The 21135-nt window shown below is 38.2% G+C and overlaps 1 long non-coding RNA gene across 1 annotated transcript in view; it reads left to right on the top strand.

The window, feature by feature from the left end:
- LOC143395647 (uncharacterized) overlaps positions 1-20850 on the top strand; it is a 64519-nt gene extending 43669 nt beyond the window's left edge. Inside the window, exons 4-7 of the long non-coding RNA XR_013090791.2 lie at positions 1108-1244; positions 6366-6495; positions 15270-15376; positions 20654-20850. This is a non-coding gene — a long non-coding RNA (uncharacterized LOC143395647). The remainder of the gene's footprint in view (positions 1-1107; positions 1245-6365; positions 6496-15269; positions 15377-20653) is intronic.
- The last annotated feature ends 285 nt before the right edge of the window (positions 20851-21135 follow it).

Genomic DNA, 21135 nt, shown 5'->3' with positions numbered 1-21135 from the left:
GTACTGGTTCAGAGTGTTGACCGGGATCAGCTGGGTGGCTCTCAGGCAGTCTATGGGGTCTGATGGCCACTGAGGCTGGAGCCATCTCTAGGGCTTCCTCCCTCTTGTGTCCTGTGGTTGATATTGGTCCTTCCTGTGACCTCAGATGGACAGCTGCATGAAGTCATTGCACGTGGTCTGAGCCTCCTCACAGCATCTCATGCTAGCCCTTCTGACATGGCTGCCCAGGGGTCCAATGATGAGTGTTCCAAGAAAACAAGGTACAAGCTGAATCTTCCTTTCCAGTCATATGTTCTATGGTCCCCCAGTTACTGAGGTATGCTCAGACTCCTAGGTAGGGCACCAGGATGCCTTCTATAGATTTAAGGAGTGTTAAAGAACCTGTGGATCCGAATTAAAACTGCTAAAATGTCGAATCACAGTGTCAGATGCTTCCAACATCTAACTTCCAGCCGTTTCTGTCTAGTTGGAGCTGTAAAATTCCACCAAAGATCCAGTGGAAAGTAGTGAAGTATCCATTTGCCAGGGGCGGGAGGTGATAGAAGAGCGAATACCAAGCAGGGCTCAAGATGAGCACTACATGCTCAGAGATCATAGGCAGAATGTGGGTAGGAAGACAGGTGGTCACTTATCACTGGAGAACATTGAAGGCCAATAGGATACAGTGACACAGTGGCCAACATCCTCTAACTCTGGAGTGGGTGTTGCCAGTTTTATTCAAACTTATGTGTTTGTTCTCCATAACTTACCTGCTCATTACCTCTTTCCTTCTGCCTCACCTGGCTCCTACCAACTGTTTTTTTCTTTTCACTGAAATATTCTGTTACGGTCTGAAAACTCTTCTGCATCCTTCATGCCCTGGGTCATGACTTTATCCTTTGGGCCATAAAGTCCCATCCCCTTCCCTACTTTTTTGCTGCCCCATTACAATCTTTCAGATCACTGAACTTCTCTCTGCTTTTCTTGTCCATTCCTCAGTTGATTACTTGAAACAGGCCTTTTTATTTTGTTTTCCTCCTTTTTGGCCACTATCTCCTGCCTTTTAAATCATATCCTATATTTGACAACTCATGCCTTTATTCCCTGCTCTGATCTATCTTATTGTAGGAGCCTGTTGCCCAGCACAGAATCACAGGATCCAGGTGCACAGAATACCCGACACCTCTGCCAGAGACACACAGCCGTCTTCCTGGGGTTGTGGTGGCGGGCGCAGTTGTGGCTTGCACTGGGCCAAGGATTTTCAGGTGAGATTTGCTGTCCCATTTCTCACCTTGCTTTGGTAAGCATTTCCTACATTCCATCATCACTAAAATTACTTTTCTCTTCATCTGGGCTTTGAATATCCCAATACCACCCACTGTGGAATTCACTTTTTAATCCTCATGTAGGCTGGGTTTCTTCTCTTATCCTAGTACAAAAACGATAGGTATCCACTACTTCTCTTACATAGAGAAGTAAAAATTAAACAAACATTACAGATAGAAAGATTGTTAATACCTTGATGTGGGGCTTTCTTTCCTCCCTTCCCCAACTACATTTATGCTTTTTATGTTTTTGGTACTGAGACCTGAACCCAGCAATGCTTTATCACTGAGCTGCATTCTCAGCCCTTTTCATCATTTATTTTGAGATAGGGTCTCATTTATTGCAGAGTGTCTTGCTAAATTGCTGAGGCTGGCCTCTAATTTGTGATCTTCCTGATTCAGACACCTGATTCGCTGGGATTAAGGCAGGCACCACCACACCTGGCTGTATTTATGGTCTTTTAGAGACAAAAAATATCACCCACTCAGATGGTCAGTTCTTTCCTCCAAGCCACTTGCTGCTTTGTAGAAGCATTTCTATAGTTCTCTATTCCCTGGCCCCAGCTAACTGGAGTGGGGCTGGACATCTGAATCCCAGTGGACTGATATCTGCTCTGTCCATGAGATTAAATCACATGGCACCTTGGCCTACAGTGACTGGTGTGGAACTGGGATGGGATGCTTCCTTCCTTACCTCATATCTGTCTTCAATGGAGCTGTGCCTATGGGACTTTACCAATGACTATGCAAGATGAACTTTTTGTCTAAATCTGCTTTCCTCACTGAATAAAGTATCATAACTTTTTCTATATGTCAAATATTCTCCCAGATTATAATTTTGATGAGTGCCCAATGATTACTGTTGATGTCTTGATATTTATGGGCGAAGTGCAATTAAGGGATGAAGCTTGAACTCTGTGTTAAATAATACTGGATTCAAATACCTTCTATGGCCTTTGTTTGCTATATGATTTGGACAATTATTTAGACACCCTATGTCTTAGTTTCTTTTTCCAAAAAATAGTAAAAAAGAAGGTTGAAGTATACCATGAATCTTAAAGTTCCCAGCATATTATTTGTCACAAAGGTAAGGGTTCAGTAATGCCACCTGTCATTACTAACAATCATAAACCCATTCTTTATTATTGCTCACAAAGCACCCCACTATTTTCTTTCTTTTTTTTAAAAATATTTTTATTAGTTATTGATGGACCTTTATTTATTTATTTGTTTGTGTGCAGTACTGAGAATTGAACCCAGGGCCTCACATGTGCTAGGCAAGTGCTCTACCACTGAGCCACAACCCTAGCCCTTACCCCACTATTTTCTTCACAATTTAAACAGAACTTCAGTGAACATCCATACAGTTGAATATTTGTGCATGATTATTCCTTGAGCTAAATGCCTAGAAGTTGAAATAATGGATCAAAGATTATGAACATTAAAAAAAGTTTAAAAATTGTTTTGTCATGCTGTCTCTGATCTCTTCTAAATTGTCCACCCTATCACCCTTTACCATCTTCTTCTTGGCTGCAGATTTGAAGACAGTATGTTCCTTTTGTATCCAGGATGTAGTCTGTGCTCATCTTCCAACAAAATTAAAACACTGTCACATCTGACCTTTAAGTGGGGGCTCTTTCAGATAAATTTAATTAGACCAGTAGCAATTCACTTATATGCCAGGTGCAGATTTAGTTTATGTATAGACAAGTTTTATAGATTAGCTTTATATTTTGAGAGCTGATTCTTGTATTGAGAGCTTTGGAGCCATTGTAGTAGTAGGAAGTAGGAAGTCAGATATTGACTAAGACTTACAATAGATATGACATTTTTTCCTCCCTAGAAAATTGAGACATCTGGAATGTAAGCATCATTATTGCTAGACCTTCCAGGAATAACCTTCTGCCTGTGGACCCTAGCCGGCTTCAAGGCTTGGAAAAATATATCAACATGAAGTTTTGTGAGAATTGCCTTTGAGTCACTTACAGTGTTGGTCACTTTAGGAAGAAAAGGATAACCCAACAGAGTCCTTGACCTCAAGGAATGTACTGGGAAAATAGATATGTACATAATTATAAAGCAAAGGAAATTTTGCTAGAATGTAGGTAGGCACATGTAAGAAAATTTCAGAATTAACTACTTCAAGAGCTGAGGCTGTGCATTTAACTATTTGGTCCTTGATGATTTTGTTTTATTGGGTCCCAAATTATAGATTTAATTTTTTAAGGTTTCCAACAATGAACAACTGGCAATTTTTAGGTAAAAATTCAGATTTCTATCTTACCTTTGGAAAATGGAAGAATTGGCAAGAATGAGCCCCCATTCCACCATAGCAATAGTGAAGAAAGGTTGACCTTTAGGCCAAGGAATAAGATTTCCTTTTTTGCCACAGTCCCTACCACTCCTTACTATCTTGTAATGTACTACTCCCCTCATTTGTGCTATCTGTGTATGCCATGTGATTTATGGTTGTGACTTAGCAGAAGGAGGCCCTTGTTCCTTCACAGGATATCAGAGAAAGTTCAGAAAAATCTGGTAGAAGGGAGGCCTGCTGGCTGAGCAGGGATTTTCTGTGTTTGTAGATAGACAGTGAAGCACTGAAGGCAAATGAATAGCTTGTCCAGAGGTGTGGGGCTTGAGCACAGAAGGTCCACTTGGATAGTGACACCCACATAGGATGGCAAAATGTTTGGTATTTGAGGAAAGGGGTTCAGAAAGAGGGAGAACTGGTGAAGTATACACAAGTCCCAACTCATGCACAGCATGGCATACCAAAATGAAGACTTTGGAATCTGGCCAACAAGAACTAGATTGAATGATGGAAAGGATGACAGCGAACATGGTTTCTAACAATGCCCTGCATCCATGCTGGTGCCATGCCAATCGTGTCGTGTGCAGGACCTCACTAAATCCTGACTCCAAGAACATGAGACATGTACTGTCACTGCTGAGAAAGTCCAAGTAGGGGGAGATGGGCTAAATGACTTTCCCAAGGTCACAACCAGTAAATGATAAAGCAGGAAGTGGGTCCACAGCCTCATTATAGGATTTGCAACCTTACTGTTAGTGTCCTCTGCTTCTCAGATGAATCAATGCTGTAGAATAGGTACTCTGGCATTAGAAGTGAGTGCAGGAGGCTCAGAGAACTGAGCATTGGAGGTCACTGCCATGGCCATGCAAGAGAGACAAAGGTCCTCCACCAAGGAGGCCTTAGTACTAGCACTGAGGAGGGGTGAATGTGAGGAACATTGACTGTGGGATCTTCTTTATGGAGCCTGCCAGCTATGGAATTTTTTCCTCCTCCTTTAAGTACTCTGTGTCTTTTCCCCAGGTCCTGCTTGTGTCGTGTACCCTAACAGCTGTTTGCCTCTTATCACATCTAGGGTATTTTGAGTTCCTTCAGGGCAGGAGGAATTATTCTTTATTTGCCTTCATATATATATTTTTTTTGCATTGCTGAGCACAATGCTTTGGTAAATGAATGAATTCCAAGATTATCTTTTTCAGATCATTTCTCCTCATGTACACATTTTTAGAAGTTAGTGGCAAGTTAAATACTCTTTTTTTAAGATAGAATAATTTCCTTACACCATCTACTTGAAATTATTTTCAAATACAAGGAAAAGTAAGACCAAGAAGTTGTTATAAACAGCAAACCCTTTAAGAGTCAATGTCACATTTATTGCTATAAAATATTTTTCTCTCTCTGTTCGACATCTGGTTCCCATTACATACAGTATTGGGTACTTGAGTTCACCAGCCATTTTGCATACCAAGCAGCACGCACACAAAATCCCCACCGACATCCGCCAGCACACATTTGCACCAGGTAATTCTTACTTTCCATTTACAGACAACCCTTCTGTAACCAACTTAATGCTTACCCATACATTTTTGAAGTTACGTTTTCATATTTACCTTCAGGACCAAATTGCCTACATCTGAGAAATTAAGAACTACAAAACCCTGAAGCCTTTGCTTTCTGTCATTGTATGGCCCCAACTATCTATAATCTAGCACTGAAGTCAATGAAACATCTCAATCTTAAGTCTATATTTCCTAGTTACATTGACCCAGAAATGAGAAACACAATATGGAATGTTTGCTAATGAGTCATGAATTTCATTATAATTGCTTCCACATTCAGGATAGCTCCCTTAAACCATCTAATCTTGACATATCCTGCTACAATCCCATGTGTTGTAAATGATTTTGTTTTATTTCTTAGGTTACTGTTAAGGGCTTATTTTCTGGTTCATTTCTTTTTCTTAAAGAAAACCACACACTTGTGTGAACCCGCACACACACACTCAGACACTGTGCATACAACAGGCCACTGTGGCTTTTGCCTCAATCTGTATTTTTTTAAAAATAAAATAATTATGAAACAAAAAAAAGAGCCCTCATCATTTGGTTTGGAAGTAAAAATAAACACTCGTGAAGACAGCCGAAATATGGTCTAGTTTAAAGTCCTCATTCAGGTCTCTGAGAATTAGAGCCAGAATTGAGCAATGGCCCAGCAAACAGCAATCTGTCCCCTCCACGGACCTCAGAATTCATAATGGAATAGACAGACAAAACCAGCATTCAGTACAGTAATAATGGAAAATTAAATACGACTTTTAAAAACTGCTCACATTATAAAGTGATCTATTAGCGTTATATGACTTCAGCACTTAAAGTGACTGATTCTAATTGCAAGATTTGGCCCACAGCAAGCATTAAAGAGCTGCAAGATCTTGAAGGCATTTTATCTCTTTTGGGATATTTTAAAGTGGGTTTTCTTTGGAATCAAGCTTTATTTCTGCTGCACAAAAGATTGTGTGGATGAAATGTCTCAGATAGAACCAGAGGTAATTATAGATTTTCCTCTTTGATTTCGAACTGTTTGTCCAACAGCCAAACTGTCTTACTAAAGCATGCCTGTGTGTATTTCCCCTTCTTCCCCATCTTTTCCAGGGATTGAACCCCAGTCTTCACACATGCTAGGCAATCACTCTATCACTCAGCTACATCCCAGTCCATCCTGTCTCTTTACTAAGTGATATTCTCTCTTTACAGCTCATGGGTGTTGCCCTGAAGAAGTAAGGCTGGATGCCCTTCACTGGAGAGCATTTTCAGCAAACAGAGGCACCCTTCTCCTGCACCTGTTACCACACTGTATCCTTTAGATCATCTTCTGGACACACCGGTGGGTCTCTAAGATGAAGCTACCATGCCATAGCTTAAGCTCAACTAGTTTTACAGAAACTAAAGTTTTTAAGTTGTCACACCACTATGGGAATCTTGAGCACACACACTTCTCAGATGGATCTACTAAAGAGTTTTCATGTTCCAGAAAAAGAAGGAAGAAAATGGAGGCATGCCATTCATCTTTGAACTTGACTTTATATTTATGATATTTATAGTGTTTTAAATAGTTTTCAGCCTATTGACTATAGGAAGTTTATTAACTAGATGGTATTGAAAATTCTAGTTCTTTATGTAAGAGAGTCCTTGTTGAACTTACATGTTTAAGCAGTTTTTACCATGTACAATACATACATGGATATATTGCTGGTGGTTTTCAGATCTCCCAGATAGTAGAAAAAAATCAATGACTATGCTTTAGATTTTTGATGAGATAACCCACATTGTTATTCATGTAACCAACAGTGAAATCTTAGACATGTAATTTAAAATCTCCAATAACACTGGTGGAGTGTAAACATCAACAATATTTTATTTTAATTGTTTACTTTTTGTGGGATTGGGGATCAAACCCAGGGCCTTGTGTGTGCTAGGCAAGCTCTCTACCACTGAGCTACAGTCCCAACCAATTTATTTATTTAAATGAATATTTATTTAAAACACTTTTTTCCCCTAAAATTGGCATTATTCTCAAAAGGACAACTTTAGGTAGAAAGAAGTTTAAGGCATTCTGACTTCTTATAAATTTTGCTAACTAATCCCTATAGCTTGTAATTACTTTCTGTCTTCCAAACCCTCTAATATGCAGAAGAGAGCAAAAATGCTCGTTATTTACCGGATAGGAAAAGAGAGGGAGAGAAGATTATAACTCTTTGTACTGTGTTTATAGAAATATCATTTTGCAGCTATGTTTGAATCAGACAAAGATAATCCATTTATTTATCTATCTAATTTTATTCAATGTTGAAGATCAAACCAAGGGCCTCATGCATACTGAGCACAAGCACTCTACCAATGAACTATATCTCCAGACCGCTCCCATCAAACTTAATTTCATCCATTTATTTATTTATTTTTGATACCAAGGATTGGGCCCATAGATGTTTAACTGCTGAGCAACATCCCCAGCACCTTTCTATATTTTATTTTGGAACAGGGTCTTATTAAGTTGCTTAGGGCCTTGTTATGTTGTTGAGGCTAGCTTTGAATTTGCAATCCTTCTGCTTCAGCCTCCAAGGCTACTGGGATTATAAGTGTGCACCATCATGCCTGGATTCCCACCATATTTTAGATGTCAACTGAGCCATACAAAAACAATAAGTGCTTAGAATTAGGGTATATATCATTCCTGTATGCAGTGTAATTATATCATGTAATCATTCTTATCTTTCTTAGATATTCAAGGAACATATAAAAATAAAAATATAAAAAATGTAAAAATAAAATGCACTTGCTTAACAATTACAATGTTTAATTTTAAAATAGTCTAAGACTCACAAGAAGTTGTAAAAATGATTTAGAAAGATCTCTTTGTTCTCACTATCTAGTTTCCCTTGAAGATAACAACTCACTTAACCATAGTACAATGTCAAGGTGGGAAATTGATTCAATACTATAATTCAGTGAGAGATCTTATTCAAATTTCAGTTTTTATAGGCACTCTTTTCTGGGTGTGTAGTAACAGGTAGAAGTGCATAGAATATCAGAAATTCTTTATTTTTGAGGTGCTAGAAATGGCTTTGCACATGTTAGGTAAGAACTTTCCCACTGAGCCACATCCCCATCCCTGATAGAGCAGTCTTAGGGGAGCATCTCTCAACAATGAATATTGATGGTATGTGAGATTCTTAGATGATGTGGTTTTATGCATCTTGTGGTTGACTAATGAGGAGGTAGAGCTGGTTGCATTAATGAAGTTTCTTTATACTTAATTGCTTTCTCTTTCCATTAATGAACTAATAAAATAATCAACCCTATATCAAGTGCCAACTGTGAGCCAGCCCCTTTGATAAAATGGAGATAAAAAGGTGGAAACATGGACTCTGCTCTCAAAGAACTCACAGGAGGAGATTGGAAAAAAGTCCACAAGTACAATATAATGTTGCATACCATAACACAAATGAAATAAACCAACACTGTAAGCACCTAAAGGTGCTCAGCACTGTGCCAGGCATTAGGAAAAAAGTGGTGAATGAGAAGCATGCCTTTTTTTTCCTCTTAATCTTATGGAACTTACTGTAAAGTGGAGGAGAAAAGCAATGACAACAGCACACACTGACAGGGGGTTGTGGTTTTGAGCTTGTGGGTCCTAATCAGATCAAGGGGTTTAGGAAAGTGACTCACATGGTCAAGGTCAGCATCTCAAGATGTTGAAATCTTAATGTGATCTTTGGACCAAGGTCTCACTCCACTTCATAAGATCTTATAGGGGATCTTCTAGCACTTGCATTTAAGCAGATGGCTTCCTATCATAAGAGCAGTCATTGTTTATGAGAGCTGATTCAAGGGCACTTTGATATCATACCTGATAGCAGATCTTTCCCACTAGATGCTGGAAGACCTGATATTAGGCTCACAGAGGTCATGAGATGGAAAGAGAGAGAGAGTCTTCTTATCAGCAGTAAAGGAGATGTGGTTTCCTTGAGTGTGGTATGCACATGTAGGCTACATGCAGGGTGTGATATTCCCCTGAGTGTGGTTGGTAGCTGGTGATGGAGAAACTGCTGTATATTTCTAGCCTAACAAATTAAGGATCTTTATTCAAAACAGGACAACACCATCATTAAATAGGCTTTTGAGATCTGATTCCGTGTCTTTCCTGCTTAAAACTTTCAGTTGCTTTGCATTGGACTTGAGTGGCTTCCAAAATTCCTACTTAACAGTAAAGTCTATAAGGCCCCACCTATCCTTGAACACTTATGTCCATACCTGAGCCTCTCCACTTTCCATTCTATCATCAGTTCCTGGTGGCTCGGTCATGCTGGCCTGTTTAAGGTTCCTTTAGCTTGCCACACTATTTCCAGAAATACTTAGCTCCTTCTCAATACCTTCATCTATAGCCCCATTCTTTAGGCTTCTATTTCAAGATTTTCTGCAATAAAGCACTTATATATACATTGTCTCCACTATATGTCCCACTTTATCCTTACTTACACTTTGTGCACATAGTAGAGTATGCTGTTTTATATTCAGTGGTGTGAATACAGAATATTAATTTCCTCTATTAAACTGTAAGTTCCATGAGGGAAAGGATGGTGTCTACTTTATGATTATCTTCTTAAGGCTCAATAGGTATTGGTTGAATAAATTATTAAATGAATAGGTAAAAAAATGACATATACCTTTTTTCCCCCCTGTAACTATAGGTAATGCTACAGCTGAGATTTAGAAGTATTTATATGCTATTCTGGGCTCATTCATTTTGGACTCACTTCTGGGGTTTTCTCATTCTCAAATTCAGGCAGCTGTAGTTTCTTGTGAGAAGCTATGGTGGACATGATTTTTTCTATTCCAGTGGCTTCTGCTTTGGATGTACTATTTGTTATAGTTTTCATCTCAAGACCACTCCAACAAGGACAAAACCATGCATTGAATGCTCAACTCAGCCTGAAATGGTGGCTATTTCTTTGCAAAGAGTAGCCTAAAGCTGGTTTACTAAAGAGTTCTGAGCATGGCTTTTTTTTTTTTTTTCCCCACACAGCAGTATTGAGCTTGGGAGGTACCATGGGAAACAGGCCCATGCCTCCTGGAGAGAGTATATATCTGCTGCATTTGAGATCCAAATCTGGTCTTCACTGGCTTCAAGGAGAGAAAGGTCATTACTGGGTGAAGGAGGCTCATTGTGGAGATAAGCATCCCTGTATTTGGAACAGGAAGAAAGGGATAGAAGTCAGGGGACATGTCTGAAGAGAATTGATTTTTAAGCTGCATTCTGCATCTATGTTGGTGCTGAGGGTTGGGGAGATGGGGCTATGTAGCATGAGCTAAGGCTGCGGTCAAGGATTGTCAGCAAAGACCTGTGGGTTGTTTGCTGAAAAAACTCAACTAAATATCTGGACATAAAAACTCATGTCTCTTAGAATATTCAATTCATGAACTATGAGAAGAGTGGTCAACCCCTGGACCCTCAAATTTGAATATTCTAGATAATGACTTCAATTCATGGTTGAGATGTACCCAGTGTATGTTGTAACCTATCCTAGATTTTCTACCTTATTTAGGTAGTAAGTCATGATACAGTGTGAATTTCATGACTTTCTAAGTTTTTAATCAAGATATGCATTTGTGTGTGTGTGTGTGTGTATGTGTGTGTGTGTATGTATTTAAATCCGTTTGTTAATATTTCCCAGATATATATCTAGATCACAAGACTTGTTTATGTGGAGAGCTGTGACATTCTAAACAGATTTTGCGTGTGGTGGGTGGGCAGCCAGGGAAGAGGTAGTACTACATTCCACATGGGACTCAGCCTTTAGAGGCAAAGCCCTGGGCACAAGACCCAATTTTGCATTTACAAATGTGTGACTTCGTGCAAGTCATATAACTTCTCTGACCCTCAGTTTTTCTCCACTCACTTTGGGGTAATAATAAAATTGATTAGCTCATTGATCTGATAGGATTATTTACCTAAGGCAACTTATATGAAAGAACTCCAAACATCATGAAAAAGAAGCATTAGATGTTTTAGAGTCATACTCTTGAAGGATTTTATTTTTTTTTCAATTGTCACCTAATAAGTGTATACATTCACAATGTGCAATGTGACAGTTTGAAACATGAATACATTATTTTATGATTAAATCATTATTATTAATTTATCCATCACCTTAAGCACTCATTATTTCTTCAATGTGAGAACCTCCAAAATCCTTTCCTATGGCCATTTTGAAATATGCAATATATGATTGTTATCTATTGTCATCCTATAGAACACTAGAACTTATTCTTTTCAGTTAACTGTACCTTCTTGCCTATTGGCTAATCTCTTCCCATACCTCCTTCCCCAGCCTCTGGTAACCACTATTTCACCCTCTACTATTTTTTTCCCCTAGGTACTGCTCTTCCCTGGGGATTGAACCTAGAACCTCATATATGATAGGCAAGTGCTCCAGCAAGGAGAAACAACCCCAGCCCTTTCTTTAAATTTTATTTTGAAGTAGGTTCTTGCTAAGTTGCTCAGGATGGCCTCGAACATTCCAACTTCCTTCCTCAGCCTCCCGAGGAGCCAGGACTACAGGCATGTGCCCCTGCAGCCAGCTGCTCTCTACTTCCACGAAATGAACATTTTTAGGTACCACATAGAAAAAGTATACCTTGAAAAAACGTGACAGGTGATAGAAGTTGAGTGGCGGAGACCTTCTCAGCTCAATGTCATTTGGAAGTTCACAATGACATATTTCTAATATAGCAGTATAGTGAGACATTGAACATTTTAAGAGCAATGAAAATTTACTTATTATGTTGCAGGTTTATAATTTAGAAGGTAGTTGAAAGTTATAAAGCTTAAAAGTAAGCCTCCAAGATGAAGATAGATAGAAAGTTTTGATTTTGAGTAAGGAAGGTATAAAGTGAATGTTTATGAACTATTTTCTGGTAGCTCTTTTTGGGCTATATTTGTAAATTAGTTAGCATTAGAATTTCTTCCCAGAATATAGTAACAAACTTGCCTTCAAATGTTTTATTTAACCTGGCAGTACCTAGAGAAACTAGGGGAAATGAAAGCTCATTTACATATAACCAAAGACTCTTAAAAGTTAATATGAAAATATGACAAACCTAAAAATGTACATCATCTGGGTGCAGTGGTATAAACTTGTAATCCTAGTGACTCCAAAGGCTAGGGCAGCAGATCTCAAATTAGAGGTCAGCCTTTGCAACTTAGAGAGACCCTATCTCAAAATAAAACATAAAAAAGACCTTGGAATGTGATTCAGTGATGGAGTGACCCTGGGTTTAATACCCAGTACCAGAAAAAAGTACATCAAAATCAGTAGTAAAAACCATTAAGATCTTTTTGATATAAAATAATTTTCTAAAAACTCAAATTGGATTTGAGTTTTTAGAAAATTATATCATAACAAAGAAGATAGGGATTCTCTCAAAAAATGAGAAATTATACCCCATTTAATTCAAATGTATGATATGTCAAGATCATTGTATTGTCATGTGTAACTAATTAAAACAAATAATAAAAAAAAGAAGACAGGGATTTATTTTTTTTAGATAATATAAATTTAGGAAGCATTTGGTGGGTAAAACGAACTGGGCTATTTATGACTGGCAGGGAACTGAAATATAGAATCAGAACAGTAATTAACATCTTTCATAAGTAACCTGCCATAAAACAATTTATTTTTTTCTTCTATTTCTGTTTTTTTCTATCTTATCATTTGGGGCATCATTTTTTTTTTTTCTCTATCTAATCTCAAGATCCTCAGGAACAAAAAGGAAACAAATACTAAACTATTACACAGGTGGCTTTGGTAATGCACCAACTATAAGTGATTGGATTCGTTGGTTCTCTGGTCAAAACTTCAGTCAGTAGGTACATATAGGATGCTAAAGAACATTCTCTTGCCATGAGAAACTTACAAGATCCAGTTGAAAAGATAAATTTTATTTTGAGGTGGGAGGAATGATCTACTAAAAGATGACCAAATAACCACTGTGTAGGAGAAGATTCATCCACCCAAGGAGAGGCTGAGTAGGTGATCCAAAACTAATTGGGAAGATGAAATACACAACATTGCTTGCTGGGCACAAAGTAACCACTGGACATTTTTCCAAAGTGCCCAGTGCCTGAGTGTTGGCATTTGTACTTTGCACCTCATCCATTCAGAGCAACCCTCTTGGCCAGATGCCTCTTGAATATCAGGGTACTGCTCTCACCACTACCTGGGAAATCCATTTCCCTCCTCTTGAGTAGAGTCCTTTGCATGAAGGTTAACCCACAGTTGGGGTTGCTTAACTCAAGCTCAGAAAGCACACACTGCATCTTTAAGAAATAGTTTACTCGTGAATCAGTAAACGTACTAGACAAAGCAGCTATTACTTATGCATTCCTGCATACCCGGCAAGGTGAGAATAATAGAATAAACATCATATACTTCATTATGATATCGGTTTACACTTCCAGGGTACACAAAAAGAGGCCATTTCATCAAGCTAATTGCCTGAAAGTAAAAGAGAGAGAACTTTAGCTATTAGTCTATTATGGGGCTTTTTTCTTAATCACAAATAGGGGCCGTGTGTCCCTGGGGGGATGTGTATTCTAATTTACAATTGAACTACAGATCAGAGCAATCAATCTTGGGCAGCACTTTTACAGTGTAATTGCTGCAACATAACAAATAAAAAAAAAAAAAAAAGGAAAGAAAAGAAGGAGAAGAAGAAGGCCTAGGCTGAGCTTCTGCTTGAGGTAGAGATATTTCCAGGCACTAGCTCAGGGTGGGAGGGAGAGAAGAACCACCGTGTACATGAATATGCAATGAGGGCTCATTAGCGGCCTAGTGTTGCCATGACGAATGGCATTATCCCCGGCCTGGTGCTGCCTAAACATGAATTTTATAACGACCCATTTATCATGACTTGTCATGGGTTTCTGTACTGTGCTTTCTTCCAGCTCACACACCTTTCCCTATTATGGTGGTAGAAATCTTTCCTTTTATTATTATTGTTTCCTTTTGTATTGATTTCTGGCTCTTTGAAGCAAGTGTTCAAACAGGAGCAACATGCTAATGAGTGATTTGCGACTTTCAAAGTTGAAGAACCGAAACTTGATTTTTCATTCCATCTTCACTCTAGGCATATCATGGGGGGTGGAGTTGGGCTAAACTTTGAGAGGAGTTCCCCCATGGTGAGCTTTGAATTGTAGCATTTTGACATGACAATGATGATGATTATTTTTTTAAAGATGATAATAAACTAAAGTATTTTCCCTTGGTTCATTTTATTTCCCTTTTCTGTACTTCACCATTCTTTCAATAACTTCAATGTACAACTCAAAAAGTTTTGATATCTTTTCCAAAAATCTTGGAACTATTATAAAAAAGTATAAAATTACAATATCTGAAAGATTTTTAGTGGTTAGCATCTCAGCACATGAGTTGATTTCTCTCTTAGAAACCTTGTTATATTGTGGGGAGGAAGACTGCCCAAAAGCTTGATCTTTGATGACAGCTTACCAATAACCAAAATACCTGAAGGCAATCTCCCATGACAGACACCATGAGGCCTGTAGGGACATTCAGCTGCCACAGAATTGCCATTTGCAAAGGCAGGAGTCTTTGCCATTAACCAGGAGGGAAGGTCGTGTATGCCTGCAGAAAAGTCAAGTCCGTCAGGCAGCCAAGAATAGGGTCCTAGATTGGCAGAAGCACTCTTCTGCGGTCAGAGGAAAATCTGGTGCTTGATAATTTGTCCATCTTATAATACAAAGAGCAGTGCCCAAACTGGTTCTTGGATTCAAATAGGCAAAGCACCAAAGTGAGTTAGAGTCTGGTTTAGTCATTCTGGTATATAATTTATAAAGACTCAATAGTTTTCCAGCTCTCTTCAGCATGGATATCTCTCCTGTGAGCCCTTGGATTCCATATTCATAACAAGGACACTTTTTCATAGTGATACTATTTTTATAACAATGCTTTATAAAATTAATGTTAAAATATTTTCTATATTAATAATAATTTTATTTTTATAACACATTTTGACTCTGCAGAGTTATTTCATCAGATTCTCAGGTTATTATTTCCTTTTTTTTTTTTTCTTTATCCACAGGTAAGGGTCCAACCCAGGGCCACATGAATGCTATCCAAGAGCTCCACTACTGAGCTACACCCCTAGCCCTATTTCCATTTTAAAGAAGATAAAATGGAGGCTCAGAGGTAAAGTGATTGACTGCCTTAAGGTCACAGAGAAAATGAAAATGCTGAGGCTCACCATCAAGCCTCTAGATCCTTAGGTCTGTACTTTAATGTACCCAAAGTTACAGAGCAGAAATTGTTCTTAAAATTTCAAATTCAGTCATCAGGACCCTCAAGGATATCAAAATCTGTGGATGCTCAAGTTGCTTGTATAAAAGAGTGTAGTATTTGCATATACTCTACATATATCCTCCTATATATTTTAAATCATCTCACCAGGAGCGGTGGTGCACGTCTGTAATCCAAGCCACTTGGGAGGCTGAGGGAGGAGGCTCACCAGTTAGAGACCAGCAACTTAGTAAGACCCTGTCTCAAAACAAAACAAAACAAAAAATAAAAAATAAAAAAGGCTAGGAATGTTGCTCAGTGGTTAAAATGCACATAAAAATGCAGATAATAACCCTGGGTTCAATCCCCAGTATCCCTCTTCACACTGAAGAGACCTGGAAATCTCTGGGTGACTTATAATACCTAATACAAAATAAAATATTAGGTAAATAGTTGTTATACTGCATTGTTTAGGAAATAATAACAAGAAAAAGTCTATACATATTTAGTACATACACATTTGTTCCTGAACACTTTTTGATCCATGGTTGATTGAATCTGCAGATGCCTAGCCCATGGATATGAAGGGACAACTGTAGTCTATTTTAGGATTTAGTGGTGAGTGAATAGATTGGGAAGGAAGCCTACTGAAAAGATGGTTGTCATTTACCCCCGAGAGTCTGTGACTTTGACATGGCTTACTAGAATTGAAATTAGAACATGTATGTCAATTAAAAGTAAGTTGCCAATTCCCTTCATTTAAGCTGAATTATACTTCATCATTTTAAAAATGCAGATATGAAATGTTTTGATAAAAACTTGGGTACAATTCTGGATAGTATTCTTGTATTATAAGACAATTGGATGTTAGACTTAAGTTCCTGAAAAATATACCCTTGCTTTCCCTGTGAGAGAATTAAATAGGATTTTTAGAAATGATTCTGTGAAGAAAGACTTCAGATATTGGCAAATGATGTTTTAAAACACTGTGGTTGTGACTAAAAAGATAAAGGCTGTGTCTATATGACACCAAACATCTGGATAAAAAAGGAAAAATCATACTAAAACCCCCTCATGTTTTGTTTACTTGACACTTACACATCTGGAAATTTTAAAACATCTGGGTTTTTAACTCATCCCCCCTTCCTGGGTTTCATCTGGGTGTATAGAAAGGTGAAAAAAGAAACTCAGTACCATTATTATGAAATTAGATAAAATTATTGCATTCAACTAATCTGAAAACACTAATTATTTTATTTAACATAATATACAATGAATAAAATTCCACATCATGCAAGTAGATAAAAAAAGATGCAATTAGGTGATTTAAGAAAAAAACTTGGCTTAAAGCATATGTAAATCTTGATTGTAGTTTAGACATTTATTTGAGCAAAAATCTTTTTAGGTCCTGAGACAACCATTTTCTCTCTTAGGGAATAGTTTCCCGATGTTTTCTGAGGCTCTGTGTTTTGACAATAGTAAAATTTAGTAAACACTTAGTAACATGTGAGTTACATCTAGTAATAGACGTTTCCTTTGCCAAATGAATTATCCAAGCTGATAAAATCAGTGTAAACCCACTCTCGGCAGCCTTCTGACAAGCCCAGGAATGAACCCCAAAGAGAAATCACGTGAAACTGAACTTCAAAGACTTTGTAGCAGTGAAAAGCACCTTATGTGATTGACATTGTGTGTGTGTGTGTGTGTGTGTGTGTGTGATCTCATCTAAAAAGTTATCATAATTATTGAACATTTCCTCTGTAGCCTATTCTCAATCCAATCAGTTATAATGAAAATAGTCTGCTCGCTTTTTATAGTCTCAAGTTTTCAAAATGATTAGTGCTTCCTTGAGATATCCCATTAATTGGACACACAACCCAGATGAAAAGGCTGAAGCCCAAGAGTATATGAAAAAACATAAGGTTGTTGCAATTTAAGTGCCTTCAAAAGATCTAATTTGATTTTTAAAAGCAATTCTGCAGATGTGAAAATTAAAGGCACGCAGAAACAAGATATGGTTTAATGACTGTGTAGGTTAAGAAACATTTAAAGGTTTTAGTAGCCTTACACCAAAAAAGAAATTTTTTTTATTTAGCTGTTAGCTTGAAATGATTTGGTCCACAACACAATAGAAATTGCTGGATTTTATGGGCCACTATTTCCTTTATTGAATGCCCCATTCTTCTCCAATGTGTTTCTGAAGCAAGTTGATATTTCTGTCTGCAGATTTTCAATCCCAGTCCCCGTCAATCTGATTTCAAATTCTAATAAAGTAAGTCTCTCCACTTGGTTTGTCTTACTGTTTCATCTATGAGCCCATCCCCCATGTCCCCCACCCACACAAATTGTGCATTTATTCCCACTTAAAAAAAAGAAAGAAAATTTTTAAAAAGCCCTTTGCATTGGCTCTAATGACATCTTCAGTCATTAATGAGTTAATAAAAATCTCAAAATCATCTGGGCTAGATAAGGAGGAAGAAAGAAAAGTATTGTGCTGTAATGACAGGCTCTCGGCTGCCCTCTGAGATGTCATGGGTCAGTCATGTTAAGAATGTGTGCGTCCAATCATCTGCTGATTTTTATCAGCAAGCCCTCCAGCAGGAGCCGACAAGAGCCAGTTTGGGAGTCACAATGAATAAACAATGGCTTTTTGGATTGTTGGGGGCTGTGTAATAGAGTGAGGGGTTTATATATACTAAAACATGATGACATTAGCAATCAATATACCAATTACTGGACAAGTTATTGCATGAGGCATTCACGTGTCTTCAGACATCTAGTGGGGAGAGTCCTGGTGCACAGAGGCAGACAGGGGTCTAAGACCTGAGGCCCTGATCTAAAAGCCAAGCCCAGCTTCTCTGTCTGAAGGACCTCAGACCTGAATGATCTGAATCACTTAAGGAATTTATTAAAAACACAGATTCCTGAATCTTCTTCCTAGCTATTTCATCTCAGGAGTCTGGGAGTAGGGCTGCTAGGGCTTGGTGATTTTAACAAAGGCTCCAGGTAATGCCGATCAGGCAGGTGAGAGAACTGCTATACAGTTGTGATTGCCAGCCCAGCAGCCTCAGTATATCGGCTAGGAGCTTGTGAGAAATGCAAATGCTCAGGCCCTTCCCCAAAATCTGCTTGAAGCAGTCTGCAGGTGGTTCTGATGCACTTTGCAGTTTGATACTCGGGTTTTAAAATTAAGATTCTCACTTTTGGGCCCTTCGTGGACAATTTGTCTCTCCAACTAGTTGGTAGGGTAAAGTTTGCAAATGATTTACTTAAAAAATTAAATTAGGGTTGATCCAAGATTATCTTTATAATCATGTCATGTCCATTCATTTGTACACTGCTGGATTTTCTTGAATGATCTTGATTACAAAAAGGGAAGGATAAACATAGACCTAGTCTATTCTTTAAAACAGAAAAGGAGGGTGGGTTTGTAAACATTTTTTAAAGAAAAGAAAAGAAAACAAAACAGGAGTCCATAAGGAAAATGAAGCTTTGGTTTGATGTATAACTAATATTTGTCTGGGCATTATATGCCATTTGGGAAGCCCACAAGGCTCTTTGTATAGATGAATGAGATCTACTGTTTTTATTTTTAATATTTACCTGCTTTCATCAGGAGAGAAGAGTGATATGGCTGGCCCAAAGTTGACATATGATGAGAAGGTACATGGCAACCATCTTCTTGTAGCAGGGGTAGAAACTTCTTTTATTTTGGTTAAGAGTCTTCCTGAAGGGGAGTTTGATAATCTTTCACAAGAGATGGACTAGTTTGCTAGATAAGCCCTAGTTTGAATCAACATTCCACAGAATATGTTTCAAAGAATATGATTCTAAGCATTAATACAAAAAAATAAATAAATGAATGTCTGGTATCAAGTGAGAAACAGTAGGCTAAAGTGAATAAGGTAGGATTGTGTCCAGTGGGGCTACCCATGCACTGTGCATCTCCAGAAGAAGTCACTCAAAGGATTTGATCATCAAAACCTTTTTATGAAGAGCAATCTTATAGAATTTCTGTCTCAGGATCAACTTTGAGGACTCATGAGTTCAAATATTTAAGATAGCAAATATCTGTATAAACAAGTGAGCTCTTTGTGTTTTATAGCAAAGAAACTTTTTATTATAATTCATTAAATCCTCTGTATCTGGTCTGGCATCAGGATTACTTATGTGGTGGCTTTAAGCCAATAAGAAGGTTCATGTGACCATCACCAAAGAGTTAAATAAGTTGTCTTGCTGTTGATGGTCTGGCTAAATTATCCCTGAGTTGTTGGCATATCTCCCAGAGTAGGTACTCATTATATAAAAGAAAAGAAAAAGGAAGAAAAAAAAAAACTTGGGTTTTACTAATGAGATTACACTGTGTTTTTATATATGAAGGATAATTTCATCCTGATTCCTTATAAGTACCCAGAAACTACATGCAAAACGAGATGTGTCTGACTGAGCCTGATGTTGAAAAGTACTTTTACCCCCTTTCATGGACAATATTGTCCTTGTTCTTTCCACCTCACTAGGTTCCAGGTGGCCATGACTGTGGCAGGTCTCTTTGTCCCGAAGCTGGCTATTTCTGAAGGTGATGGAGTTTGGGGGTGTATACTAGGGAGATCAGGCCAGTGGGGATTTTAAGCACATCACTGGTTGTAAAAATTTTTTCTCTTGAAGTTACTGCCAGAACTGTGCATTAATGCCAAATGTTAATTCTTGCTGAGGACGTGGTGTCTTATAAATGTTATGAAAAAATATCATTTTCCCTGTAGAAGTGAAGGTACTTTTAAGGCCATGTTAAGAAAGGGGCAGGTTTCCCAAGTTACATCTGCAGGTCACCTGCTTGCCTATAAATTGCTTCTAGGGCTCAGTGCACCCCTCCCCACATCGTTACACAATAGTTTGGAGGAATTCTCGCATGGGAGACAGAATGGAATGCCACTGACATTTGAAAGATGTGTAAACATTAAAAACAAAACAAAACAAAACCCTAAAATGAGAAAATCCCACCCATCCCTGCTAATATTTGTCATCTTTCTACACAGTCCTAGGAGCCTATACAAGACGCAGAACTCATTAGGATGTGTCCCGAACTAAAAATAATAGAGCAGACTCGACTTTGGGAGGTCTAAATGGTTTTTTTTTTTTTTTTTTCATCTCCTTTGTAAATATATCCCTGTTGACACCACATGTGCTTCCCAGCTTTCCAGGCACAAGGCGCTTGCATGAAGGGATTCGCTTTGCACCCTGGCAGAAAGGAGCAGAAGTTCAGCAAGTGAACCAAGATCTACCCAACTGCTCGTCTGGTTTGTTATGTAGTTGAATATTTCTCCCCTTTATATTCTTTGAAATGTTTTGAATTAAAATAGCTTACTCAAGGTCACTGAAGGCATATGGTCCTGCTCAAAACTTTAAACAAAACATTAGTTTTTACAACCTTTTGTAATTTGGTATTGTATACAACATGGTTATATGCAGAGTTTCTGTAATCTTTTCAGTGGGTGACAGAAATATAAGAAGCAAATTTATAAGCCATTTAGTGAAGCATTTAATCAATTTCATGCATAGGAAATAACTCCGATTGCTTGGCTTTATCAATCTTTCTCTCCAGCGGAACTGGAGTCAATGCGATCACCAAACACAGCCTGGGTGGGGGAGGGGGAGGGGGGCAGGGAATGGGCAGG

The sequence above is a fragment of the Callospermophilus lateralis genome, chromosome 3, assembly GCF_048772815.1.
Source record: "Callospermophilus lateralis isolate mCalLat2 chromosome 3, mCalLat2.hap1, whole genome shotgun sequence".
Classification (NCBI taxonomy): Eukaryota; Metazoa; Chordata; class Mammalia; order Rodentia; family Sciuridae; genus Callospermophilus; species Callospermophilus lateralis.
This window is presented reverse-complemented; position numbering and strand designations above follow the sequence as displayed.